General features: G+C 39.1%; 1 protein-coding gene across 4 annotated transcripts in view; it reads left to right on the top strand.

Moving 5' to 3' along the window:
* Positions 1 to 2,854, top strand: part of SSH2 (slingshot protein phosphatase 2) — a 479,353-nt gene extending 476,499 nt beyond the window's left edge. For all 4 annotated transcript variants that reach the window (XM_053706138.1, XM_053706137.1, XM_053706139.1 and 1 more), the window contains one exon: positions 1 to 2,854. This exon is cut by the window's left edge and continues 2,066 nt beyond it. The gene's annotated coding sequence lies outside the window, so the exon portion shown is untranslated.
* Positions 2,855 to 26,483: the final 23,629 nt, after the last annotated feature.

Below are 26,483 nucleotides of genomic sequence, written 5' to 3'. Positions count from 1 at the left end.
ATTGGTTAATTTTATATATTTTGACATATTATTTTACTGTTCCTGATGCATGTAGATTTGGAGTCCCTATCTCTTTCCCATTTTGTAAGTAGTTCCTGACTGCACACATTTAAGTTAGTGTAAATATATAAATATAGACAGACTTGTTTTGTTTTTTGTTGGTTGTTTTTTTAAACTATGAAAACCTCAAATTTTGTTTTAAGATGCATTGTTTTACAAGCAAACCTACAGGTAACTTGGACTCTCCTTTGGCCTTGTTGCCTGTTTGGTAATTCTAAGCTGTGGGTGCTTGGCACATTCAAATGCAATGGATCTCAGTCCTCGAAACTGAAAGAGGCAAACCTATGTCCTTGTCAGAAGGCAGAATGTTTTTTGTTCCTTACAACAACTGTGAACATGTAGTATAGGACACTTGAGATTAATTGCTTGTCTTGCTGGTGCTGCACAAAGCAGTTGCCATCTGTTCCTCGGTTGTACAGAACAATCCCACCTAAAGCTGTGCTAGTTGTTATTTTAGAATTATTGTTTTTATGCTTTTTAAAAGTCATTTTTTAAATAATTCACGTTCTATCCGTGGATAAAATAATTGTTTGCATTCTGCACCTAATGCCTTTTTGGGGTCAGAAGATCTAAGGGCAGCTCATTTTACTATCAGTGAATTTGGACTAAAATCCATAAAGCCAATGGCCTATTGATTTCCCATTACCTTATTGCAGCCTTCATATATTAAGCAAGAGAGGGGTTTGGTCCAATTAGTGTGAAATACATCATGGGATATATCCACTGCTTTGTCAGCACTGATATTCTGTACATCATTTTGGAAATATTTAAAGAAATCAGGGTGTGGGTTTGGTCTCAGGTCTTTAAAAGAAGAGAGCACTCTGAATAATTACACTGTCCTTGGCTGTGATAACATTTCTGGCCCATTCCAACTATAATCTCTTTACATTGAAGCCTTAATAACATTCATTTATTTATTATTATTTGTTCAAATTGGTGTATGTTACTTTCTAGGTCTGCATTGCTGCTTATCTTGTGATAAGTGGCTCCAGCAATGTAAAGTGTAAACAGGTGACAATATTGTAGTCGGAAAAGCAAATCTATGTTAGAATGTGTAATCTAAGATCTATCTCGTAGGGTTTAACCCTTCAGTACTTGAATACTGCAGTGGTCCTTCAGAGTTTATGGCCATAATATATGTTTGCCTTGTACTTCTTTGTTTACTGACCCATGGTTCCCCCGTCTCCCACATTTTATCCTGAAGAACCTCTCCACTCAATGCTGCCTATTTGTTCTAACCTAAGGACATTTAAATGTTACACAGTGTGTGTGTGTGTGTGTGTGTGTGTGCGCTTGTAATTTGATGGAAAGGTGGTTCAAAGTGTTTGTTGGGCTTCCTGGATCTGTTCTCTGCCTCTCAAATTATATACATGTGTGTATGTGTGTGTATATATATATATATATATATATATATATGTTATGTGTGTATATATATATATATATATATATATATATATATACACTGTATATCTATTTTGAGATTTTGGGGGTTTAAAGGCTAATTGCTGCAAACTGGAAATACTCCAATTTTGTGATTTTAAAATTTGTACATTTCCTTCTATTGTATGTTTTATTTTGCTGCTATGCTCACTGTGCAGAAGGATTTCTAATATATTTGGAATCTACGATCCATGATATTAAAAAGCAGTCCTGTCCCAGCTAGTAAGTGAATTCTGAAAATCACTTAGAGTTGTTGGTCAGGCTGTATTCATATATTTCCCATTTTTATGAGCCTTCTCTGCTGTGACTTAGTAAGCACAAAGGTTTCTATAATGTTGCACATTGTTCCAAAATCACTGGGCAGAGTATATCTTACAGTATGTGTACAGCTGAAATTAAATTACTCCATGGTTGCTCTCCTATTGCTGCAATAAAAAGCCAATCGAGAACAAGTTCTCAGTTATAATGCAGTTCCTATTAATTTATTAACGGGACACGAAACCCCAAATGTTTCTTTCATGACTTAGTTGGAACATACAATCTTAAACAACTTTCCAATTTATTTTTTATCAATTTTGCTTCATTCTCTTATTATCCTTTAAAGAAGGAGCAGCAATGCACTACTGGGAGCTAGCTGAACACATCGGTAAGCCAATGACAAGAGGCATATGTGATCCAGCTCCTGAGCCTACCTAGGTATGCTTTTCAACAAAGATACCAATAGAATGGAGCAAATTAGATAATAGAAGTCAATTGGAAAGTTGTTTAAAATTGCACGCTCTATCTGACTCATAAAGAAAATATTTGCATTTTATGTCCCTTTAATTTGTATTGTGCATTGTGTAGTTACATATTGCCATTACTAAACTGTAATTGAAATGCAGTATCACATTCTGAAGGTTAAAAAAGAAGAGTTTTTATTTGCAAATCGAGTGATCAAGGATACAAAAAATGATTACTTGACCGTTCATTGCTGTGTTCAATCCTAATCAAGCTGCATAAACAGCTTGTGTGTGAGCCATAGAGTAAGTTACTTTTCGTGGTCCTGTCTTGCTGTTTTCACCTAAGTGATGTTGTCTTATTGATGTAATTGATGGCGGCTGTGCGGAACCGAATTCTGACTTCATGCAGGTTTGCTCTATACAGAAAAAGGAGCATACCACAGAGACTCTCAAAGCAGCTCTTTTCTTGTCATGTTTTGTTTTGTATAATGAAAAATCCACTAAATTGTTTTTTTTAAGGGCATTTTTGTACAAAATCTGTTCTTTGGTCTTTTACAGAAATACTGTGGTTGAGGAAAATTATTGTTTACAATGTGAATATTAAACCTGAACAAACAAAAAAACAAAAATAAGTTGTTTTGTGTGTTTTCTTTCTTTCTTTTTCTTTTTTTTTCTTCAGCCTGAAGCAAATTAAAAATTGTCAAGAAATGCTCTAATTGCTGGGTTAATCATATTTGTTAGTTTGCGATTACACGCGCATAGTATGTACACTATGGGTAAATAATTAGCAAGATTGCAAAGAAACAAGTTCTCAAGAAGAGAACCTCCCCTCCAGCCACTGTCACTTGCAACGCAGCATCTCGTGGCAAAAGCTCTCTGTTTAAAACTGTTGTATGACTTTCTATAGTCAAGTAAACAGATTTAAGTCTAAGAAATAATCTAGAGTTTGATAGGAAACTTACAAATCGTAAGCAGTGTCCGTGAAGGTCACATAAAGTAGCTTTCTTTATGCATTAGTTTATATTGGCATTCTGGAACACAGCCAGGGAAGGGCCAGGACAAAGTTTTTGAGGGGGAATCCACTCTTAGTTTCCTGGTTTAAAAATAAATGAAAAATATTTAAAGTGAGAGTCTCTATGATCACTGGTTCTGACTGGATTGCTGAATTAACGAGTATTTAAATGGAAAACAGTTCTTCCTTTGGGGTACAAGACAGAAAACCAAATAGCAGCAATCTAATGCTCATTCCCTAAAGTTAATGTTATCGGTTATTTGTAGAGCGCCAACAGATTCCACAGCGCTATAAACAAAGGCGGAGTACAGCAAAACATAGGGATCAAATGGGTAGAGGGCCCTGCCAATAGTCGCACTGTTGTAGTCAGCTCTTAAGAAGGTGATCTACAAACAGCTGGACTCTTAGGCTTACATGCTAAGGGGGTTCAGGGGATAGCAATGGAGGAGAGGAGAAACGTTAGTGTAGGTTGTTTGCATCCCTGAACAGTATAGTCTTTAGCAAGCGCTTGAAGCTTTCAAAACTAGGGGAGAGTCTTGTGGAGTGAAGCAGAGCGTTCCACAAGATGGGAGCCAGTTTAGAGAAGTCCTGTAAATGGGAGTGTGAGGAGGTAACAAGAGAGGAGGAGGTCATGCGCAGAGCGAAGGGGACAGGAGGGAGAGTATCTGGAGACAAGGTCTGAGATAGAGGGGTGAGCAGTGCAGTTGAGGGCTTTGAATGTCAGAGTGAGAATTTTGTGTTTAATCCTAGAGGCAAGAGGAAGCCAGTGAAGGGATTGGCAGAGAGGTGCAGCAGATGAAGAGTGAAGTGTAAGGAAGATGCGCCTGGAAGATGCATTCATTATGGGATTGTAAAGGAACTAGGCAGCAGCTGGGGAGACCAGAGAGGACAGAGTTGCAGTAATCGAGGCGGGAAAGGATGAGAGAGTTGTTTAAAATCTTGGTTGTGTCTTGTATAAGGAAATATCTAATTTCCTTCCTAAGATAGGGAGAGTCCACTGCTTCATTCCTTACTGTTGGGAAATACAACACCTGGCCACCAGGCGGAGGCAAAGATACCCCAGCTAAAGGCTTAAATATCCCTCCCACTTCCTCATTACCCCATTCATTCTTTGCCTTTCGTCACGTTAGGAGGTGGCAGAGAAGTGTCAGAAGATTCGGAGAGTCCTGAAAAAGGGTATTTCCCCTCGAGATAGGACTGGAGTTTTAAGTAGTCATGTCAACCTCTCAGTGAGAGTATTGATGAAAGTAAGAGTCTGGAGATGCAGGGAAAGTTTTTCTGCGAAACCATCCAGACTACAGCTTACCGCTCCTAAGCAATCAGTGTTGACTAATTTCACTGCCTGCTTTCTCTCACTCAAGTCTATGTCAGGAGCGCTGTTATAAGACTATCACACTTGAGAGAGGCTGTGTTCTGTTCCACTGCATGGATCCTGGAGGTAAGATTGTTTAAATTTTTACACATAAATTGCTATAACAGGGTCACAGTGTGGCTCCTTTATACCTTGATGGGATCCAGGGTTAATATCCTCTGAAGGGGGTTTATTGTAGTGTATTCATTATTTACATGCTTCTTTGTGGTATTTTTTCCTGGGCTGATAGACTGTGTTTTTGGCTGGAACAAACATGTTTCACTTTCAAGTTTCACTTTCATATTTGAAAGTGTTGCACAGCTCCTATTACTTGCTGTACTTGTAATAACAGGGGAAGTACTGTCTTGCACTCCATGTGACCGGGTGTGGTATAATGTTCTTTTTCTCCATTCCGGCTGAGACTTGAACCTGAGGAGAGCGTTTCCTCTGTTAACTGTCTGGGTCTAGGAGGTGGTGAGTGCCCCAGCCATTGGGAGTATAAAGGTGCAGTTTTCTATAATAAAGAACGTTTTTTTATTTGTCCTCCTGTGGGTATAACCTGAACTATGGAGGACTCTGACATGTTAGAAGGTACTCCTTCTGTACTAAATCATACCTGTTTATATTGTGAGGAGGCTGTGGTTTTCCCACCCACTCAATTATGTTCCACATGCCTTAACACCGTTATAAAGTCTAAGAAGGGAGACAAGCCTGCTAAGGCTCTTAGTCCCTCTGAGCCGTCTTCCTCTCAGGACTTGGCGTCCCGTGAGATTTACTACCCTTGCTACATTATCCACTCCACATGCAGTTCCCCGTAGCAATCTAATCATCCATCCGATGGGGGCCTTCTTCCTGCAGACTTTGCTGCGCAGTTACAAACTGTGGTGTCTGCAGCCCCCAGTGCATTACCTCACTTTAACTAACACAAGAGAAAGGTTAAACATAGCTCTCCTGACCCAGAGTCATCTAAATATTTATCGGATTTAGCTATTATGTCCCAGTTATCCGATGATGAGTTAACCTCTGTAGCATCAGCGTTTATGAAGACAGGAAAGTTCCTTTGACTTTTCCTGTGTCGGTTTAGATGGCGAACATTTTTAAGAACGAATGGGAAAGAATTGGTTCTTTTCCCCCTTATCTACTTTTAAAAAGTTGTTCCCTGTCCCGGACTCTCAACTGGATTTGTGGGTCTCCATTCCTAAGGTGGATGGTGCAATCTCTACGCTTGCTAATTGTACTACTATACATCTTGAGGATAGTTCTTTCAGAGAGCTGATGGATAAGAAAATGGAAACCTTTCTGAGAGGTGTTTCAACCGGCGGCTGCAGTTGCCGCGTGTGCTGGAGCGGCTACCTACTGGTCCAACTCTTTGTAGGAACTCATTGAGGTGGAATTAAAGCTCTGAGAATTGCTAATTAATTTATCTGTGATGCGAACATGTAAATTATTTGCCTAAATGTAACTTATTCGCCTAAATGAGACTTCTTTCTCTTCCCTTCAAGGGAAAGATCTTATTTGGTCCAGGTCTGGACTCCATTATTTCTAAGGTTACCAGAGGCAAGGGTGGCTTCCTACCACAAGATAAGAAGAACAAGTCTAAGGGACGACAATCTTCTAATTTTCGTTCTGGCAAATCCCAACGACAACAATCCTCTTCCAAGCCTGAGCAACCCAAGAGTACTTGGAAGCCGGCTCAGTCCTGGAATAAATCCGAGCAGAATAAGAAGCCTGATGAAAACAAATTGGCATGAAGGGGCAGCCCCCGATCCGGTATCGGATCGTGTAGGGGGCACACTGTCTCTTTTATTCAGATGCCTGGTTCAAGGACGTACAGGATCCGTGGGTCCTGGAGGTGGTATCTCAGGGATACAAGATAGGCTTAAAATCTCATCCGCCAAGGGCCAGATTCCTTCTCTTGAATCTGTCTGCCAGACCAGAAAAGAGGGGATGCCTTTCTAGGGTGCGTTCAGGATCTATCCTCCTTAGAAGTTGTTGTCCCGGTGCCTATCGAAGAAAGAGGTTTGGGGTTTTTTCAAACCTTTTTGTGGTCCCAAAGAAGGAGGGAACTTTCTGCCCAATTCTGGACCTAAAGTGTAAATTTCTCAGTGTCCCTTCCTTAAAGATAGACGATATGGTCCATCCTTCCTTTAATTCAGGAAGGCCAGTTTATGACCGCAATAGATCTAAAGGACACTTACCTTCATGTTCCAATCCACAGGGAACACTTTCAGTTCCTGAGGTTTGCATTCCTAGACCAGCACTTCCAGTTCATTGCCCTTCCGTTTTGGCCTAGCTACTGCTCCAAGAATCTTTACGAAGGTTCTGGGTGCTCTTCTAACTGTTGCCAGAACTCAGGGTATTGCAGTAGCCCCATAGTTGGACGATATTCTTTTGCAAGCACCACCCTTTCGTCTTGCGGAAGAATTCTCTGAATCCCTTCTCAGTCTTCTTCGATCACATGGATGGAAGATAAGCTTGGAAAAGAGTTATCGTATCCCCTGTACCAGGGTGGAATTCTGGTACTATAATAGACTCAATATCCATGAGGATATTTCTAATGGACCAGAGACATTGCAAGCTAACTTCGGCATATCTTGCCCTCCGGACCTCCTTGAGTCCCTCTGTGGCTCAGTGTATGGAGGTGATTGGTCTCATGGTGTCCTGCATGGACATCCATTCCTTTTGCCAGGTTCTGTCTCAGATCTTTACAACTGTGCATGCTGAGGCAGTGGAACGGCAATCATTCAGATCTGTCTCAAGGGGGGAACGAGAAGTTCCTTGGTGATGAAGGAAGTATCTCAAATTCTGGAGTGGGCGAAGACCCACAGCTGTTCGCTGTCGGCGATCTACATTCCGGTTGTGGACAACTGGGAGGCGGATTTTCTCAGCAGGCAATCCTTCCATCCAGGGGAATGGTCTCTCCATCCCGAGTTGTTTGCAGAGATATGCAGCAAGTGGGGGACGCTGGAGATAGATCTCATGGCGTTCCGTCTCAATTCCAAGCTACCCAGGTACGGGTCGAGGGATCGCCTAGCAGATCTAATAGATGCACTAGCAGTGCCCTGGAGGTTCAAACTCGTATATCTTTTTCCTCCATTACCGCTTCTTCGAGTGGTAGCCCGCATCAAGCAGGAGCAGGTATCGGTAATCCTGATTGCTCCATCGTGGCCGCAAAGAATGTGGTTTGCGGATCTAGTTGGGATGTCCTCATCTCCTCCATGGAAGTTACCTTGTCACAGAGACCTGCTGACTGCGCGGAGATTGAACGCTTTGTCTTGGCCAAGAGGGTGTGTCATTAATACTCTTATTCAAGCTCTTAAACCAGTTACTTGGCGTATCTGCCACAAGGTGTGGAGGACATACTTATTCTGGTGTGAAGTGTGGTTTTTCCTGGCACAGAGTTAAGGTTGTCAGGATCTTATCTTTTCTCCAGGATGGGTTAAAGAAGGGCCTTTCTGCTAGTTCCCTGAGGGGACAGATTGCAGCCCTGTCGGTTTTATTGCACAAGAGATTGGCTGAGCTTCCAGACGTGCAGTCCTTTGTTAAGGCTCTGATTAGGATCAGACCTGTGTTTAGATCTGGGGCTCCTCCTTGGAGCCTAAATCTTGTTCTTCTGGTTTTGCAAGAGGTTCTGTTTGAGCTTCTTCATTCCATTGACATTAAATTGTTAAATTGTAGCAAGCTTAAAGCAAGGACCTAAGTATTATAGTTAGCTAACAAAGCTAATTCATAAATATTTTGCTTTGCAAGGGTTGCATTTTATAAAACAAAATAACTGTTGGTTTGTATCTAAACATTTTTTTTTTTTCTTGTTTCCTGTGTGGGTAATTAGGGGTGGGATTTTTTTTCAGCTGTTTGGGCCTAGCTAGATTATAAATTTAGCACATTTACTCTGGGAGCTTGCTCTTTCAGGCTTGCTGTATTGATTCTCTGTTAAAGTAAGATTGTCTGTTTAAGTATTATAGTTAGCTAACCAAGGTAGTTAGGCAAACAAGGTTTTGGGGTAACCAAGGGAAAATATAATTATTTTATACTTTTAAGTTAAACCTTTTATTAAGAATGTGTGAGAATCTCATTCAGTGTACAGCTTGCCATATGTTTGCATCACTGGAGCAGCCGCTTCTGGGATTATATGTTTGTGACAAGTGTGAGCATATTGTCTCTTTAGAAACTCGTATTGGGGATCTGGAGGAACGAATTGCAACACTACATGAAATTCAGACACTTGAAAGGGAAATGGATAGGACTGAGCTGGTTGTTAATGGTTCTAGCAGTGGGAATGGGGAGGATTCAGATGAGGAGACTCCAGGATGTAGCTGGGTCACAGTCAGAGGGCGAAGTAAAGGTAAGCGGAAGAGACAGGCCAGTTCTGAGCTGGTACACCCCAATAGATTTGCCAGATTAAGTGAAGATGTTGGGGATATCAGTTGAGGGGTGGCAGTGTCAGAGAGGGCTGTGTTGCCTAGTATAGTGAACAGTCCTTTAGCTGTGGAAGAGCAGCATACTATGGTGGGCAGTCCTTCAGTCATGGAAGAGGGGCATACAAGTCAGGGCCAGAGTCAGATGTTGGTGGTAGGAGACTCTATTATTAGGAAGGTTGATAGGGTAATTTGTCATCCAGACCCTTTGCATAGAACAGTTTGCTGTCTTCCAGGGGCTCGTGTTAGGCATATTGTGGAGCGTATTGATAGATTGTTAGAGGGACGTGGGTCTGATCCTGCAGTCATGGTGCATATTGGTACTAATGAAGGAATCGGTGGGAGATGGAGAGTCCTAAAAAATGACTTCAGGGAGTTAGGTAGCAAGCTTAAAGCAAGGACCTCCAAAGTAATATTTTCTGAGATATTACCAGTGCCTTGTGCTAATTCAGTAAGGCAGAAGGAGTTAAGGTCTGTTAATTCATGGCTAAAAACATGGTGTAAAAATGAGGGGTTTGACTTTTTAGAACACTGGGCTAATTTTTCACTAGGGTACAATTTGTACAGTAAGGATGGATTGCACCTGAATGACATGGGTGCAGGTGTGTTGGGGGAAAGGATGGTAGCACGTTTAGAGAACCTTTTAAACTAGGCAAAGGGGGGGAGGGTCAGTTAGAACACAATAGAACAGAGAGATCAGTCTGTGAATATGTCACTCCCTTAATATCTCAAGGAAGGGATGACTTAAGAAATATCACATTAGAAAGTATAGAGGAAAGCACACCAAGTAGCAGCAGAAAGCACATGAAAATTAAATGTATGACAACAAATGCAAGAAGCATGACAGGTAAAATGGGGGAGCTGACGCTCTTAGTTGCAGAAGAGGACTATGATGTTATCAGTATAACTGAAACTTGGTGGGATGATTCACATGACTGGGCAGTTAACTTAGAGGGGTATACATTATTTAGGAGGGACAGGAATAATAAAAGGGGTGGAGGAATCTGCATGTATATTAAACCTAACCTTAAACCTACAATAAGGGAAGATATTTATGATACAAGTGACAATGTAGAGACCCTGTGGGTTGAAATAAAGAGTGGGGGGAAAAATCCTAAAAAAATATTACTAGGAACATGCTACAAGCCTCCCAACATTAGTGACCCAGAGCAAACTCAACTACTTATCCAAATAGGTAAGGCTGCTAATAACAGTGCTGTAATTATGGGAGATTTTAACTACCCTGATATAAACTGGGCCAATGAAACTAGTAATTCAGCTAAGGGGGATAGATTTTTAAATGTTCTCAGGGATAACTTCTTGTCACAATTAATAGAGGAGCCAACTAGAAGTAAAGCTATATTGGATTTAGTGCTATCAAACAATACAGATATAATATCAAACATAGAAGTTAAAGAACATTTGGGTAACAGTGATCATAACATGGTCACATTTGAAATCTATTTTCAAATGCAGTGTTTTAAAGGCTTAACTAAGACTTTTAATTTCAAGAAAGCAAAATTCAACGATTTAAGGAAATCATTAAATAATATAAATTGGGACAATGTATTTTCTAATAAAAATACAGAGAATAAATGGATAATATTTAAAAATGTGTTAAATAAATATACATATCAACACATTCCATATGGTTATAAAAATAAAAAAACAAAGCCGTTATGGCTAAATAAAAATGTGTTAAGAGAAATTAGGAAAAAACGTAGGGCATTTAAATTATTAAAAGAAAATAGTACAGACTCAGCATACAATATTTATAAGGAATGTAACAAAGCATGCAAAAAAGCAATCAAATTAGCCAAAATTGAAAATGAAAAATTAATTGCCAAGGATTCTAAGTCTAACCCTAAAAGGTTCTTTAAGTACATAAATAGCAAAAAAACTAAGAAGGATAATATAGATACATTAAAATGCGTGGCGGGTAGCATGATAAATAATGACAGGGAGAAGGCTGAGGTACTAAACCAGTTTTTTTCTTCAGTATACACAAGAGAGGAACCATTGAATCATACTTTGGAACAGAATAGAACATGCCAGTCCATACCACTAACTGGGTTTTGTTTAGAGGATATCAGGAAAAAACTGGAAAATATTAAGGTAAATAAAACTCCAGGCCCAGGTGGAATACACCCAAGGGTGTTAAGGGAATTTAGCACGGTTATAGACAAACCTTTACTCTTAATTTTTCAAGACTCATCCTCAGGCATGGTACCCCAGGATTGGCGTGAAGCTGATGTGGTGCCACTCTTCAAAAAGGGAAGCAGGGATGATCCAGGAAGCTATAGACCAGTTAGTCTGACATCAATAGTGGGGAAGATATTTGAAGGGATTATAAGGGATTATATTGATGAGCATATTCGTGTAAACAAGATTATGAGTTCTAATCAGCATGGCTTTAGGAGAAATAGATCATGTCAAACTAATCTAATTAGATTCTACGAGGAAGTAAGTATAAATATATATATAAAGGGGAATCAGTTGATGTGATATACTTAGATTTTGCAAAGGCATTTGATACAGTGCCACATGAGAGATTAATGCACAAAATTAAGGGACTGGGAATAGCTGAAAATGTTAGCTCATGGATAAATAACTGGATAAAAGATAGGGAGCAACGAGTAGTAGTAAATGGATCATACTCAGATTGGACAAAGGTAATCAGTGGCGTCCCCCAGGGATCAGTACTGGGCCCTGTTCTTTTTAATATTTTTATAAATGACTTGGAGCAAGGATTAAATAGCGACATCTCTATTTTTGCAGATGATACTAAGTTAAGTAAGGTCATAAGGTCAGAGCAGGACGAACTCTCTTTACAAAGGGATTTGCTAAAATTAGAACTATGGGCAAGTGAATGGAAAAACATAATTTATGTAAGAACTTACCTGATAAATTCATTTCTTTCATATTAGCAAGAGTCCATGAGCTAGTGAAGTATGGGATATACATTCCTACCAGGAGGGGCAAAGTTTCCCAAACTTCAAAATGCCTATAAATACATCCCTCACCACACCCACAAATCAGTTTAACGAATAGCCAAGAAGTGGGGTGATAAGAAAAAAGTGCGAAGCATAAATATAAGGAATTGGAATAATTGTGCTTTATATAAAAAAATCATAACCACCACAAAAAAAAGGGTGGACTCTTGCTAATATGAAAGAAATGAATTTATCAGGTAAGTTCTTACATAAATTATGTTTTCTTTCATGTAATTAGCAAGAGTCCATGAGCTATTGACGTATGGGATAATGACTACCCAAGATGTGGATTTTCCACGCAAGAGTCACTAGAGAGGGAGGGATAAAATAAAGACATCCAATTCCGCTGAAAAAAAATCCACACCCAAAAATAAAGTTTAACCCCTTAATGACCACAATGTACCCTGTATGTCACTGGTCGTTAAGGGGTTTTTCAGGACATAATAGCACAAGTTTAGCAAGAACAGGCTATTAATGCCCTCCCTCCAGCAGGCTTTGTGGAATAGAGCAGTCTCAATGCTGGTGGCAAGACCGCGCTATAAAACAATCAAGTCCCAAAAAAAGGCCAGCGACATACAGGGTACGTCGCTGGTCCTTAAGGGGTTAAATCTTATAAAGAAAAAAACTGAAAATATAAGCAGAAGATTCAAACTGAAACAGCTGCCTGAAGTACTTTTCTACCAAAGACAGCTTCAGAAGAAGAAAACACATCAAAATGGTAGAATTTAGTAAAAGTATGCAAAGAAGACCAAGTTGCTGCTTTGAAAATCTGATCAACCGAAGCTTCATTCCTAAACGCCCAGGAAGTAGAAACTGACCTAGTAGAATGAGCTGTAATCCTTTGAGGCAGAGTTTTACCCGACTCGACATAAGCATGATGAATTAAAGATTTCAACCAAGATGCCAAAGAAATGTCAGAGGCCTTCTGACCTTTCCTAGAACCGGAAAAGATAACAAAAAGACTAGAAGTCTTTCGGAAATTCTTAGATGCTTCAACATATTTCAAAGCTCTAACTACATCCAAAGAATGCAATGATTTCTCCTTAGAATTCTTAGGATTAGGACATAATCAAGGAACCACACTTTCTCTACTAATGTTGTGGGAATTCACAACCTTAGGTAAAAAATTTAAAAGAAGTTCGCAACACCGCCTTATCCTGGTGAAAAATCAGAAAAGGAGACTCACAAGAAAGAGCAGATAATTCAGAAACTCTTCTGGCAGAAGAGATGGCCAAAAGGAACAAAACTTTCCAAGAAAGTAATTTAATGTCCAATGAATGCATAGGTTCAAACGGAGGAGCTTGAAGAGCCCTCAGAACCAAATTCAAACTCCAAGGAGGAGAAATTGACTTAATGACAGGTTTTATACGAACCAAAACTTGTACAAAACAATGAATATCAGGAAGATTAGCAATCTTTCTGTGAAAAAGAACAGAAAGAGCAGAGATTTGTCCTTTCAAGGAACTTGCAGACAAACCTTATCCAAACCATCCTGAAGAAACTGTAAAATTCTCGGAATTCTAAAATAATGCCAGGAAAAATGATGAGAAAGACACCAAGAAATATAAGTCTTCCAGACTCTATAATATATCTCCCTAGATACAGATTTACGAGCCTGTAACATAGTATTAATCACAGAGTCAGAGAAACCTCTTTGACTAAGAATCAAGCGTTCAATCTCCATACCTTTAAATTTAAGGATTTGAGATCCTGATGGAAAAAAGGACCTTGCGACAGAAGGTCTGGCCTCAACGGAAGAGTCCACGGTTGGCAAGAGGCCATCCGGACAAAATCCGCATACCAAAACCTGTGAGGCCATGCTGGAGCTACCAGCAGAACAAACGAGCATTCCTTCAGAATTTTGGAGATTACTCTTGGAAGAAGAACTAGAGGCGGAAAGATATAGGCAGGATGATACTTCCAAGGAAGTGACAATGCATCCACTGCTACCGCTTGAGGATCCCTGGATCTGGACAGATACCTGGGAAGTTTCTTGTTTAGATGAGAGGCCATCAAATCTATTTCTGGAAGTCCCCACATTTGAACAATCTGAAGAAAAACCTCTGGGTGAAGAGACCATTCGCCCGGATGTAACGTTTGGCGACTGAGATAATCTGCTTCCCAATTGTCTATACCTGGGATATGAACCGCAGAAACTAGACAGGAGCTGGATTCCGCCCATACCAGAATTCGAGATACTTCTTTCATAGCCAGAGGACTGTGAGTCCCTCCTTGATGATTGATGTATGCCACAGTTGTGACATTGTCTGTCTGAAAACAAATGAACGATTCTCTCTTTAGAAGAGGCCAAGACTGAAGAGCTCTGAAAATTGCACGGAGTTCCAAAATATTGATCGGTAATCTCACCTCCTGAGATTCCCAAACCCCTTGTGCTGTCAGAGACCCCCACACAGCTCCCCAACCTGTAAGACTTGCATCTGTTGAAATTACAGTCCAGGTCGGAAGAACAAAAGAAGCCCCCTGATCTAAACAATGGTGATCTGTCCACCACGTCAGAGAGTGTCGTACAATCGGTTTTAAAGATATTAATTGAGATATCTTTGTGTAACACTGAATCTATCTGGAAACCTAAAAAGGTTACCTGTGTCTGAGGAATCAATGAACTTTTTGGTAAATTGATCCTCCAACCATGATGTTGAAGAAACAACACAAGTCGATTCGTATGAGATTCTGCTAAATGTGAAGACTGAGCAAGTACCAAGATATCGTCCAAATAAGGAAATACCACAATACCCTGTTCTCTGATTACAGACAGAAGGGCACCGAGAACCTTCGTAAAAATTCTTGGAGCTGTAGCTAGGCCAAAAGGCAGAGCCACAAACTGGTAATGCTTGTCTAGGAAAGAGAATCTCAGAAACTGATAGTGATCTGGATGAATCGGAATATGCAGATATGCATCCTTTAAATCTATTGTAGACATATAATGCCCTTGCTGAACAAAAGGCAGGATAGTCCTTACAGTTACCATTTTGAATGTTGGTATCCTTACATAACGATTCAATATTTTTAGATCCAGAACTGGTCTGAAGGAATTCTCCTTCTTTGGTACAATGAAGAGATTTGAATAAAACCCCAGTCCCTGTTCCAGAACTGGAACTGGCATAATTACTCCAGCCAACTCTAGATCTGAAACACATTTCAGAAATGCTTGAGCCTTCGCTGGGTTTACTGGGACACGGGAAAGAAAAAATCTCTTTGCAGGAGGCCTTATCTTGAAGCCAATTCTGTACCCTTCTGAAACAATGTTCTGAATCCAAAGATTGTGAACGGAATTGATCCAAATTTCTTTGAAAAAACTTAATCTGCCCCCTACCAGCTGAGCTGGAATGAGGGCCGCACCTTCATGTGGACTTAGGAGCTGGCTTTGTTTTCTAAAAGGCTTGGATTTATTCCAGACTGGAGATGGTTTCCAAACTGATACCGCTCCTGAGGATGAAGGATCAGGTTTTTGTTCCTTGTTGTGACGAAAGGAATGAAAAACGATTATTAGACCTAAATTTACCTTTAGATTTTTTATCCTGTGGTAAAAAAGTTCCTTTCCCTCCAGTAACAGTTGAGAAAATAGAATCCAACTGAGAACCAAACAATTTATTACCCTGGAAAGAAAGGGAAAGCAGAGTAGACTTAGAAGACATATCAGCATTCCAAGTTTTAAGCCATAAAGCTCTCCTAGCTAAAATAGCTAGAGACATATACCTGACATCAACTCTAATGATATCAAAGATGGTATCACAAATAAATTTATTAGCATGTTGAAGAAGAAGAATAATGCTATGAGAATTATGATCTGTTACTTGTTGCGCTAAAGCTTCTAACCAAAAAGTTGAAACTGCAGCAACATCCGCTAAAGATATAGCAGGTCTAAGAAGATTACCTGAACACAAGTAAGCTTTTCTTAGAAAGGATTCAATTTTCCTATCTAAAGGATCCTTAAAGGAAGTACCATCTGCCGTAGGAATAGTAGTACGCTTAGCAAGAGTAGAGACAGCCCCATCAACCTTAGGGATTTTGTCCCAAAACTCTAATCTGTCAGATGGCACAGGATATAATTGCTTAAAACGTTTAGAAGGAGTAAATGAATTACCCAAATTATTCCATTCCCTGGAAATTACTTCAGAAATAGCACTAGGGACAGGAAAAACTTCTGGAATAACTACAGGAGATTTAAAAACCTTATCTAAACGTTTAGATTTAGTATCAAGAGGACCAGGATCCTCAATTTCTAATGCAATTAGGACTTCTTTAAGTAAAGAACGAATAAATTCCATTTAAAATAAATATGAAGATTTATCAGCATAAACCTCTGAGACAGAATCCTCTGAACCAGAAGAACCATTATCAGAATCAGAATGATGATGTTCATTTAAAAATTCATCTGAAAAATGAGAAGTTTTAAAAGACTTTTTACGTTTACTAGAAGGAGAAAACACAGACATAGCCTTCTTAATGGATTTAGAAACAAAATCTCTTATGTTATCAGGAACACTCTGAGTATTAGATGTTGACGGAACAGCAACAGGTAATGTAACAGTACTAAAGGAAATATTATCTGCATTAACAAGTTTGTCATGACAAACAGTACAAACAACAGCTGGAGGAACAGATACCATAAGTTTATAGCAGATACACTTAGCTTTGGTAGCTCCAGCCCCAGGCAGCGATTTTCCAGAAGTATCTTCTGACTCAGTTTCAACGTGGGACATCTTGCAATATGTAATAGAAAAAACAACATATAAAGCAAAATTGATCAAATTCCTTAAATGACAGTTTCAGGAATGGGAAAAAATGCCAGTGAACAAGCTTCTAGCAACCAGAAGCAATAAATAATGAGACTTAAATAATGTGGAGACAATAGTGACGCCCATATTTTTTTAGCGCCAAAAATGACGCCCACATTATTTGGCGCCTAAATGCTTTTGGCGCCAAAAATGACGCCACATCCGGAACGCCGACCCTTTTGGCGCAAAAGAACGTCAAAAATGACGCAACTTCCGGCGAGACGTATGACGCCGGAAACAGAAAAATGACCGATGACGCAATAAAATGAAGCATTTTCAGCCCCCGCGAGCCTAACAGCCCACAGGGAAAAAGTCAAATTTTAAGGTAAGAAAAAAATGATTTATTCATAAGCATTATCCCAAATATGAAACTGACTGTCTGAAATAAGGAATGTTGAACATCCTGAGTCAAGGCAAATAAATGTTTGAATACATATATTTAGAACTTTATAAAAAAGTGCCCAACCATAGCTTAGAGTGTCACAGAAAATAAGACTTACTTACCCCAGGACACTCATCTACATGTTGTAGAAAGCCAAACCAGTACTGAAACGAAAATCAGCAGAGGTAATGGTATATAAATAAGAGTATATCGTCGATCTGAAAAGGGAGGTAAGAGATGAATCTCTACGACCGATAACAGAGAACCTATGAAATAGACCCCGTAGAAGGAGATCATTGAATTCAAATAGGCAATACTCTCCTCACATCCCTCTGACATTCACTGCACGCTGACAGGAAAACCGGGCTCCAACCTGCTGCGGAGCGCATATCAACGTAGAATCTAGCACAAACTTACTTCACCACCTCCATAGGAGGCAAAGTTTGTAAAACTGATTTGTGGGTGTGGTGAGGGGTGTATTTATAGGCATTTTGAGGTTTGGGAAACTTTGCCCCTCCTGGTAGGAATGTATATCCCATACGTCACTAGCTCATGGACTCTTGCTAATTACATGAAAGAAATGAGATTTAATACGGAAAAATGCAAGGTTCTACATTTTGGAAGTAAAAATAAGCAGGCTACGTATTTTTTAAATGGGACAAGACTTAGCCAAACACAGGAGGAAAGGGATTTGGGAGTAGTAATAGATAACAAGCTAAAGATGGGTGCACAATGCAGGGCAGCGGCTTCAAAGGCTAATAAGATACTAGCATGTATTAAAAGAGGCATTGATTCAAGGGAGGAAAGCATAATTCTGTCATTATATAAAGCCCTGGTAAGACCTCACCTTGAGTTTGGAGTGCAGTTCTGGGGACCAATTGCTAAAAAAGATATTGCAGAACTAGAAAAAGTTCAGAGAAGGGCCACAAAGCTAATAAGGGGATTGGAGAAATTAACCTATGAGGAGAGGCTAGATAAACTGGGTCTGTTTTCTTTAGAAAATAGGCGCTTGAGAGGTGACATGATTACTTTATATAAATATATTCAAGGCCCATATACAGAGATGGCAGAAGCTCTGTTTATTCCAAGAAAATTGTTTCTGACAAGAGGTCATAATTTAAGGTTGGAGGAAAGGAGATTTAATCTCCTGCAACGGAAACGTTTTTTCACTGTAAGAGCAATAAAATTGTGGAACTCATTACCAAAGGAGGTAGTGAATGCCAATACCATAGATACATTTAAAAATAGTCTGGATAAATTTCTGTATATAAATAAAATTCATGGATATGATTGCTAGTATTAAATGGGTCACATTTTAATGGGGTTATTTAAGCTTAACTGGAGCTTTTTGTAAGTATTTTATATTTGTATAGGTTGAACTCGATGGACTTCAGTCTTTTTTCAACCTTATCTACTATGTTACTATGAAAGGTTCTCTTTTTATTGGCTATTGCCTCTGTGCGCAAAGTTTCTGAGATCTCTGCTTTGCAATGTGAGCCCCCCTATCTGATTTTCCATGCAGATAAGGCAGTTTTACGTACTAAATTAGGTTTTCTTCCCAAGGTTGTGTCATAACGCAACATCAATCAGGAGATTGTAGTTCCTTCCTTGTGTCTTAATTCTTCTTTATCGAAGGAACGCTTACTTCACAATTTGGATGTGGTTCACGCCTTGAAGTTCTATCTTCAGGCTACTTAGGAGTTTAGACAATCTTCCTCTTTGTTTGTTGTCTATTCGGGGAAGCATAAGGGGTGAAGGCTGCTTTGACTTCCTATCTTTTTGGTTAAGGAGCGTCATCCGCTTAGCTTACGAGACAGCGGGACATCGACCTCCTGAGAGAATAACGGCTCATTCCACTAGAGCAGTGGCTTCCTCTTAGGCCTTTAAGAACAAGGCCTCTATGGATCAGATTTGTAAGGGGGCTACCTGGTCCTCCTTACATACTATTTGAAAATTTTACAAGTTTGATGTTTTTGCTTCGGCTGAAGCAGTTTTCGGGAGAAAGGTTTTGCAGGCTGTGGTGCCCTCAGAATAGGGTCTGCCTCTTCCTTTTTGTTCCCTCCCATTACTCATTCAGTGTCCTCTGGAGCTTGGGTATAGTTTTCCCAACAGTAAGGAATGAAGCCGTGGACTCTCCCTATCTTAGGAAGGAAAACATAATTTGTGCTTACCAGATAAATTCCTTTCTTTCCGGATAGGGAGAGACGTTTTTTCTTGTCTATGAGCGATCCCCTATTTATTTTATTCTTCTGGCACCATTTATACTCTAATGTTTCTCCTACTTTTCCTTGTTCCCTCGGCAGAATGACTGAGGTAATGAGAAAGTGGGAGGGATATTTAAGCCTTTGGCTGGGGTGTCTTTGCCTCCTCCTGGCGGCCAGGTGTTGTATTTTCCAACAGTAAGGAATGAAGCAGTGGACTCTCCCTATCCGGAAGGAAAGGAATTTATCTGGTAAGCATAAATTTATGTTTTTAGAGATGTTTTAAGGCTTTAGCCAGGGACTGAATGGGAGGACTGAAAAAGATCTGAGTCAAATGTGAACCTAAGACATTGGGCATGCGGGGTAGGGCTATTGATGGAGTTCTCAACAGTTATAGAGAGATTGGGGGTGGAGAATTTGGAAGAAGGGGGGAAAATAAGCAGATCCATTTTGGAGAGATTTAGCTTGAGGTAGTGAGAGGACATCCAGGAAGAGATGTGAGAAAGACAGTGACACGGGTTAGCAAGGAAGGAGATAGGTCTGGTGCAGAGAAGTAGATTTGGGTGTTGTCGGCATACAAATGATATTGGAACCCATGGGACTTTTAGGGAACCTAATGATGATGTGTATATTGAGAAGAGAAGGGGACCGAGGACAGAGCCTTGCGGTACCCCAACAGAAATGCAGAAGGATTGGAGGGTTTGGAGCAAAAGAGGTTGGTCAACAGTATCAAAGGCTGCAGACAGATCAAGGAGGATAAGCAGAGAGAAGTGGCCTTTTGATTTTGCTGTAAGTAGGTCGTTGGTAATCTTAACGATTGCTGTCTCTGTGGAGTGATGGGTACAAAATCCAGATTGCAGTGGGTCAAGGTTTAATGTAAGGAAATAAGGGATAGGCGTGCATATACTAGCTTTTTGAGAAGCTTTGAGGCAAGAGGGAGGAGAGAAATAGGGCGGTAGTTGGATGGGGAGGTTGGATTAAGGGAATGTTTTTTGAGGATAGGTGTGACCAGTGCATGTTTCAGAGATTAAGGAAATATACCAGTGCTGAGGGAGAGGTTGAAAACGTGTGCTAGTATATGGGTAAGGGTAGAAGAGAGGGAGGAGAGTAGCTGTGAGGGGATAGGGTTAAGGGGGCAGGTAGTGAGGTGAGAGCACAGTATTAGTGCAGAAACGTCTTCCTCAGTAAGAGTAGTTATGTCCACAAGTAAAATTATCATCCCACTGTATTAGTAGGAAAAACAGTTTTACTGTGGGGTACTTCACACCCCCATGGCAGAACAAGCTGTGATCTGAGAGGTCATTGCAGAAAATGCAGCATGTCTTCAGAAAGCTTTGGCTTTTCACTCCACGTCAGGCTCTTCTTTTTAAAAAGCGCTTTGTTCTGGCTGCACTGTGTGCGTTTTCCTTTATACTGTGTCGCCAGAGCAACGTAGTTTTTGAAGCAAATGTTCAAATACCGAGCAGGGCATTTGATTAGTCTCTCTGCTATTTTTTTTTCTTTTACCCCGCCCCCTTTCCTTTCCTTGTCTGCAAAGCTGTGACTCCATGATATACCTTTTATTACTACATTCTTACCTTATAATAATGTGATATTAGACCAAGAGCTTTTTAAAAAAACTTAACTTTTTTTTGTGTGTGTGCAAATTTTGCAATGCTATTTTCAACTGCTGCAATATATTATTCAACTTTAAATGTGCTTTATTCTCCAGTAAATCAACACACTGCAATTGAGCTGGTGCTTTAGTGTAACTGCCTAATGTAAAATTTAATTTCAAAATTACCTGCAGAAAATGTTTCACTAAATATTATTGTAAAAAATTTTTGCTTCTAAAATATTTTTACTTTTATTTTGTTTGAGGATTTCAACTGAATACTTACATGTTTTTCATAGCATAGTATGGATTATTTTAGATGCTTAAAGGGACTGAAAAACACTAAATAGATAGTATGTACCTTCTCATCACAGATGTGGCCATATGGAACCTAGGTTATACTGTAGGTATCTGAAGGAGAGTTGCTACACATGTGCAAACATATCAGCACTGGGATGTTGTGAAAGATAGATTTCTGCATGGCAGCACCCATGACTATTAGAGGGTGAAAATAAATTAAATACTATGCTTATAACATCTATCAAGAGTTTAATGCCTCTTTAATTCTGGTATGGGACAGATAGGCTGTATGTGACTGCTGTTATGGACTATAAACTAAATTACCCAAAACTGAAACGTAAACTCACTAATTCATAACTGTTTATCATATTTCTTTTTCTTTCATAAGATGACGAGAGTCCATTATTGCCCATAACATGTGGGATATATTTCCTGCCACCAGGAAGAGGTCAAAACCCTCGGAAGCTTTTAAGCTCTCCCACCGCCTCTTCCCACTCAGTTTGTTCTTGGTCTCCAAGAAGAGAGATGGTTCTGCAAGCAAGATTTTATTATTTTCTATCTAATCATTTATTAAGAGCTCAGACCTAACTTGAGACCCAGTACCCCTCTTCTATCTTTGCTCAGGAAATATGTCAGGATAATTTCTCCATGATTCTGAGTGAAGCAGGGGTAAAGGAATACCTCAGTTATGGCATGTCTGCACTCTCACAGTAAATCTCTCTGCCATAATTGTCCTCAGGCGTCAGAGACCCCATGCCTTAGCCTCCATCTGAGGAGTTGTAGGTATATCCGCAAGTATCCTCTGCAGTATATTTCATACAGGTGGTAAGAGTCCACAATCCTTACTAATGGGAACTTTCTACCGCTAGGAGGAGGCAAAGATCCCCAAACCCCAAGAGCTCTATATAACCCTTCCCACCTCACACATACCTTTAGTCTTTACTTTACAAGACTTTACAAGACAAAAAAAAGGTCTCCTGTACCTCCAAAAAACATTCTGAAAGATAGAAAGAGTACTTGTCTGCACACAACCTATTCATTGTGCTTAAAGGGACACTGAACACAAATTTTTTTTCTTTCATGATTCAGCTAGAGCATGCAATTTTAAGCAACTTTCCATTTGCTCCTATTATCAAATTTTCTTCATTCGCTTGGTATCTTTATTTGAAATGCAAGAATGTAAGTTTAGATGCCGGCCCATTTTTGGTGAATAACCTGGGTTGTTCTTGCTGATTGGTGGATAAATTCACCCACCAATAAACAAGTGCTTTCCATGGTTCTGAACCAAAAAATAGTTTAGATGCCTTCTCTTTTAAATAAAGATACCAAGAGAACAAAGAAACATTGATAATAGGAGTAAATTAGAAAGTTGCTTAAAATTGCATGCTCTATCTGAATCACGAAAGAAAAAAAAATTGGGTTCCGTTCCCTTTAAGTGTGAATGAAAAAAGGGGGGAGTTAGACGAACTTAAAATAGCAATTGCTTTACTTTATAAAAATCATATACTAAATACAAAAAAGAATTTCATACAAATTTCATACAGAAATCAAACAATAAAAAACAAACAAAAATCAAAGAGTTAAAATCGTAAATAATATGTGACAAACAATACAATAGTGGAGAATACAATTAAAATAAAATAAGTTTTCTCAAATAAAAATTGTTGCTGCTGAAAATGTTATACTTGTGATTGCAATTTCAAGTGAGGCAATAAGTAGCAATCTGTTTCAGTTTGTAAAAGGTCCCAGTAGTCTCTCTCCTAATGGTTTCCAAGAACCCAGATTAAGCCGTCAGAAGATGGTCATCAAAAGGGATCCTTTACATAGAGGGAGAAAGTAGTATTTTTAACCTGAGGAATGATTTCTATAAAGACATAGGCCTCGATCCGATATGCAGCGTCGCCCACAAAAGCTGGCGCCGCCGAATTTTGCGCGGGTTTGGTATCCTATATACGGCTTAACCTAGAAGTTACGCTCATATATTTCTGCCTTCGGCCGTAATTTTTTGGCCCATAGGCAGGTATACCAAACACGCGCAGTTTTGATATCCAATATACAGCGTAAGGACTTACGTGGCGAAAATTGAGAAATCTTACTCCATTTTCACCTCGCCACAAAATGCAGCCGTAGTAAGTCTATTGGAGCCCCGTAACTCCCTAAACTACCTGCCAAATAAAACCTAATGCATGAGCAATGTCTATCTACCTGTCAACCGCGATCCCCTGCCGCAATCCCTAATAAAGTATTTAACCCCTAAACTGCCGCTCCCGGACCCCGCTGCCACCTACATTAAAAGTATAACCCCCTAAATGTGATCCCCCTACACCGTCGCCAGCTACATTACATATCCCCTAATGTGAGCCCCTTACACCGCCGCCATCTATATTACCTACCCCCTAATGTGAGCTCCTACCCCGCCGCCAGCTATATTAAAATTATTAACCCCTAATTTAATCCCCCTACACCGCCGCCAGCTATATTAACTATATTAACCCTAATTATATTAGGGTTAATATAGTTATTATATTATATATATTAACTATATTAACCCTAATTATATTAGGGTTAATATAGTTAATATCGTTATTATATTATATATATATTAAGTATAATAACCCTATCTAACTCTAACATCCCTAACTAAATTCTTATTAAAATACATCTAATTAATATTAAAATTATTAATTAAAATATTCCTATTTAAATCTAAATACTTACCTATAAAATAAACCCTAAGATAGCTACAATGTAATTAATAATTACATTGTAGCTATTTTAGGTTTTATATTTATTTTACAGGTAACTTGGTATTTATTTTAACTAGGTACAATAGCTATTAAATAGTTAATAACTATTTAATAGCTACCTAGTTAAAATTATTACCAATTTACCTGTAAAATAAATCCTAACCTAAGTTACAAATACACCTACACTATCAATAAATTAAATAAACTACAAATATCTAAACTAAAATACAATAAAATAAACTAAACTAAATTACAATAAAAAACAAACACTAAATTACAAAAAATAAAAAAATATTACAAGATTTTTAAGCTAATTACATCTATTCTAAGACCCCTAATAAAATAATAAAGCCCCCCAAAATAAAAAAATGTCCCTACCCTATTCTAAATTAAAAAAGTTAACAGCTCTATTACCTTACCAGCCCTTAAAAGGGCCTTTTGCGGGGCATGCCCCAAAGAAATCAGCTCTTTTGCCTGTAAAAAAACACACAATACCACCCCCCAACATTACAACCCACCACCCACATACCTCTACTCTAACCCAACCCCCCCTTAAATAAACCTAACACTACCCCCCTGAAGATCTCCCTACCTTGTCTTCACCCAGCCGGGCAGAACTCTTCATCCGATCCGGGCGATGTCTTCAATCAAGCGGCAGAGAAGAAGTCTTCCATCCGGCGATGTCTTCAATCAAGCGGAAGAGAAGAGGTCCTCCATTGGGGCGAATTTTTCTTCCAAGCGGTATCTTCAATCTTCTTTCTTCGCTCCTCCGACGCGGAACATCCATCCGGCACGATGACTTCCCGACGAATGAGGTTCCTTTAAATGACGTCATCCAAGATGGCGTCCATCGAATTCCGATTGGCTGATAGAATTCAATCAGCCAATCGGAATTAAGGTAGAAAAATCTGATTGAATCAGCCAATCAGATTCAAGTTCAATCCGATTGGCTGATTGGTTCAGCCAATCGGATTGAACTTGAATCTGATTGGTTGATTCAATCAGCCAATCAGATTTTTCTACCTTAATTCCGATTGGCTGATAGAATCCTATCAGCCAATCGGAATTCGACGGACGCCATCTTGGATGACGTCATTTAAAGGAACCTCATTCGTCGGGAAGTCGTCGTGCCAGATGGATGTTCTGCGTCGGAGGAGCGAAGAAAGAAGATTGAAGATGCTGCTTGGAAGAAAACTTCGCCCCGATGGAGGACCTCTTCTCTGCCGCTTGATTGAAGACATCGCCGGATGGAAGACTTCTTCTTTGCCGCTTGGATGATGACATCGCCGGATGGAAGACTTCTTCTTTGCCGCTTGATTGAAGACATCGTCCGGATCGGATGAAGAGTTCTGCCCGGCTGGGTGAAGACAAGGTAGGGAGATCTTCAGGGGGGTAGTGTTAGGTTTATTTAAGGGGGGTTTGGGTTAGAGTAGGGGTATGTGGGTGGTGGGTTGTAATGTTGGGGAGTGGTATTGGGTTTTTTTTACAGGCAAAAGAGCTGATTTCTTTGGGGCATGCCCCGCAAAAGGCCCTTTTAAGGGCTGGTAAGGTAATAGAGCTGATAACTTTTTTTAATTTAGAATAGGGTAGGGAATTTGTTTTATTTTGGGGGGCTTTATTATTTTATTAGGGGTCTTAGAATAGGTTTAATTAGCTTAAAAATCTTGTAATATTTTTTTATTTTTTGTAAATTAGTGTGTTTTTTTTGTAATTTAGTTTAGTTTATTTTATTGTATTTTAGTTTAGATATTTGTAGTTTATTTAATTTATTGATAGTGTAGGTGTATTTGTAACTTAGGTTAGGATTTATTTTACAGGTAAATTGGTAATAATTTTAACTAGGTAGCTATTAAATAGTTATTAACTATTTAATAGCTATTGTACCTAGTTAAAATAAATACCAAGTTACCTGTAAAATAAATATAAACCCTAAAATAGCTACAATGTAATTATTAATTACATTGTAGCTATTTTAGGGTTTATTTTATAGGTAAGTATTTAGATTTAAATAGGAATATTTTAATTAATAATTTTAATATTAATTAGATGTATTTTAATAAGAATTTAGTTAGGGATGTTAGAGTTAGATAGGGTTATTATACTTAATATATATATATATATATATATATATATAATAACGATATTAACTATATTAACTCTAATATAATTAGGGTTAATATAGTTAATATATATAATATAATAAATATATTAATTATATTAACCCTAATATAATTAGGGTTAATATAGTTAATATAGCTGGCGGCGGTGTAGGGGGATTAGATTAGGGGTTAATGTATTTAATATATCTGGCGGCGGTATAGGGTGATTAGGGGTTAATGTATTTAATATAGCTAGCGGCGGTATAGGGGGATTATATTAGGGGTTAATTAATTTAATATAGCTGGCAGCGGGGTAGGGGGATTAGATTAGGGGTTAATAATCTTAATATAGCTGGCGGTGGTGT

Source organism: Bombina bombina, chromosome 3 (assembly GCF_027579735.1).
Source record: "Bombina bombina isolate aBomBom1 chromosome 3, aBomBom1.pri, whole genome shotgun sequence".
Taxonomy (NCBI): domain Eukaryota; kingdom Metazoa; phylum Chordata; class Amphibia; order Anura; family Bombinatoridae; genus Bombina; species Bombina bombina.
Note: the sequence above shows the minus strand (reverse complement) of the source record. Positions and strands in the feature narration are given on the sequence as shown.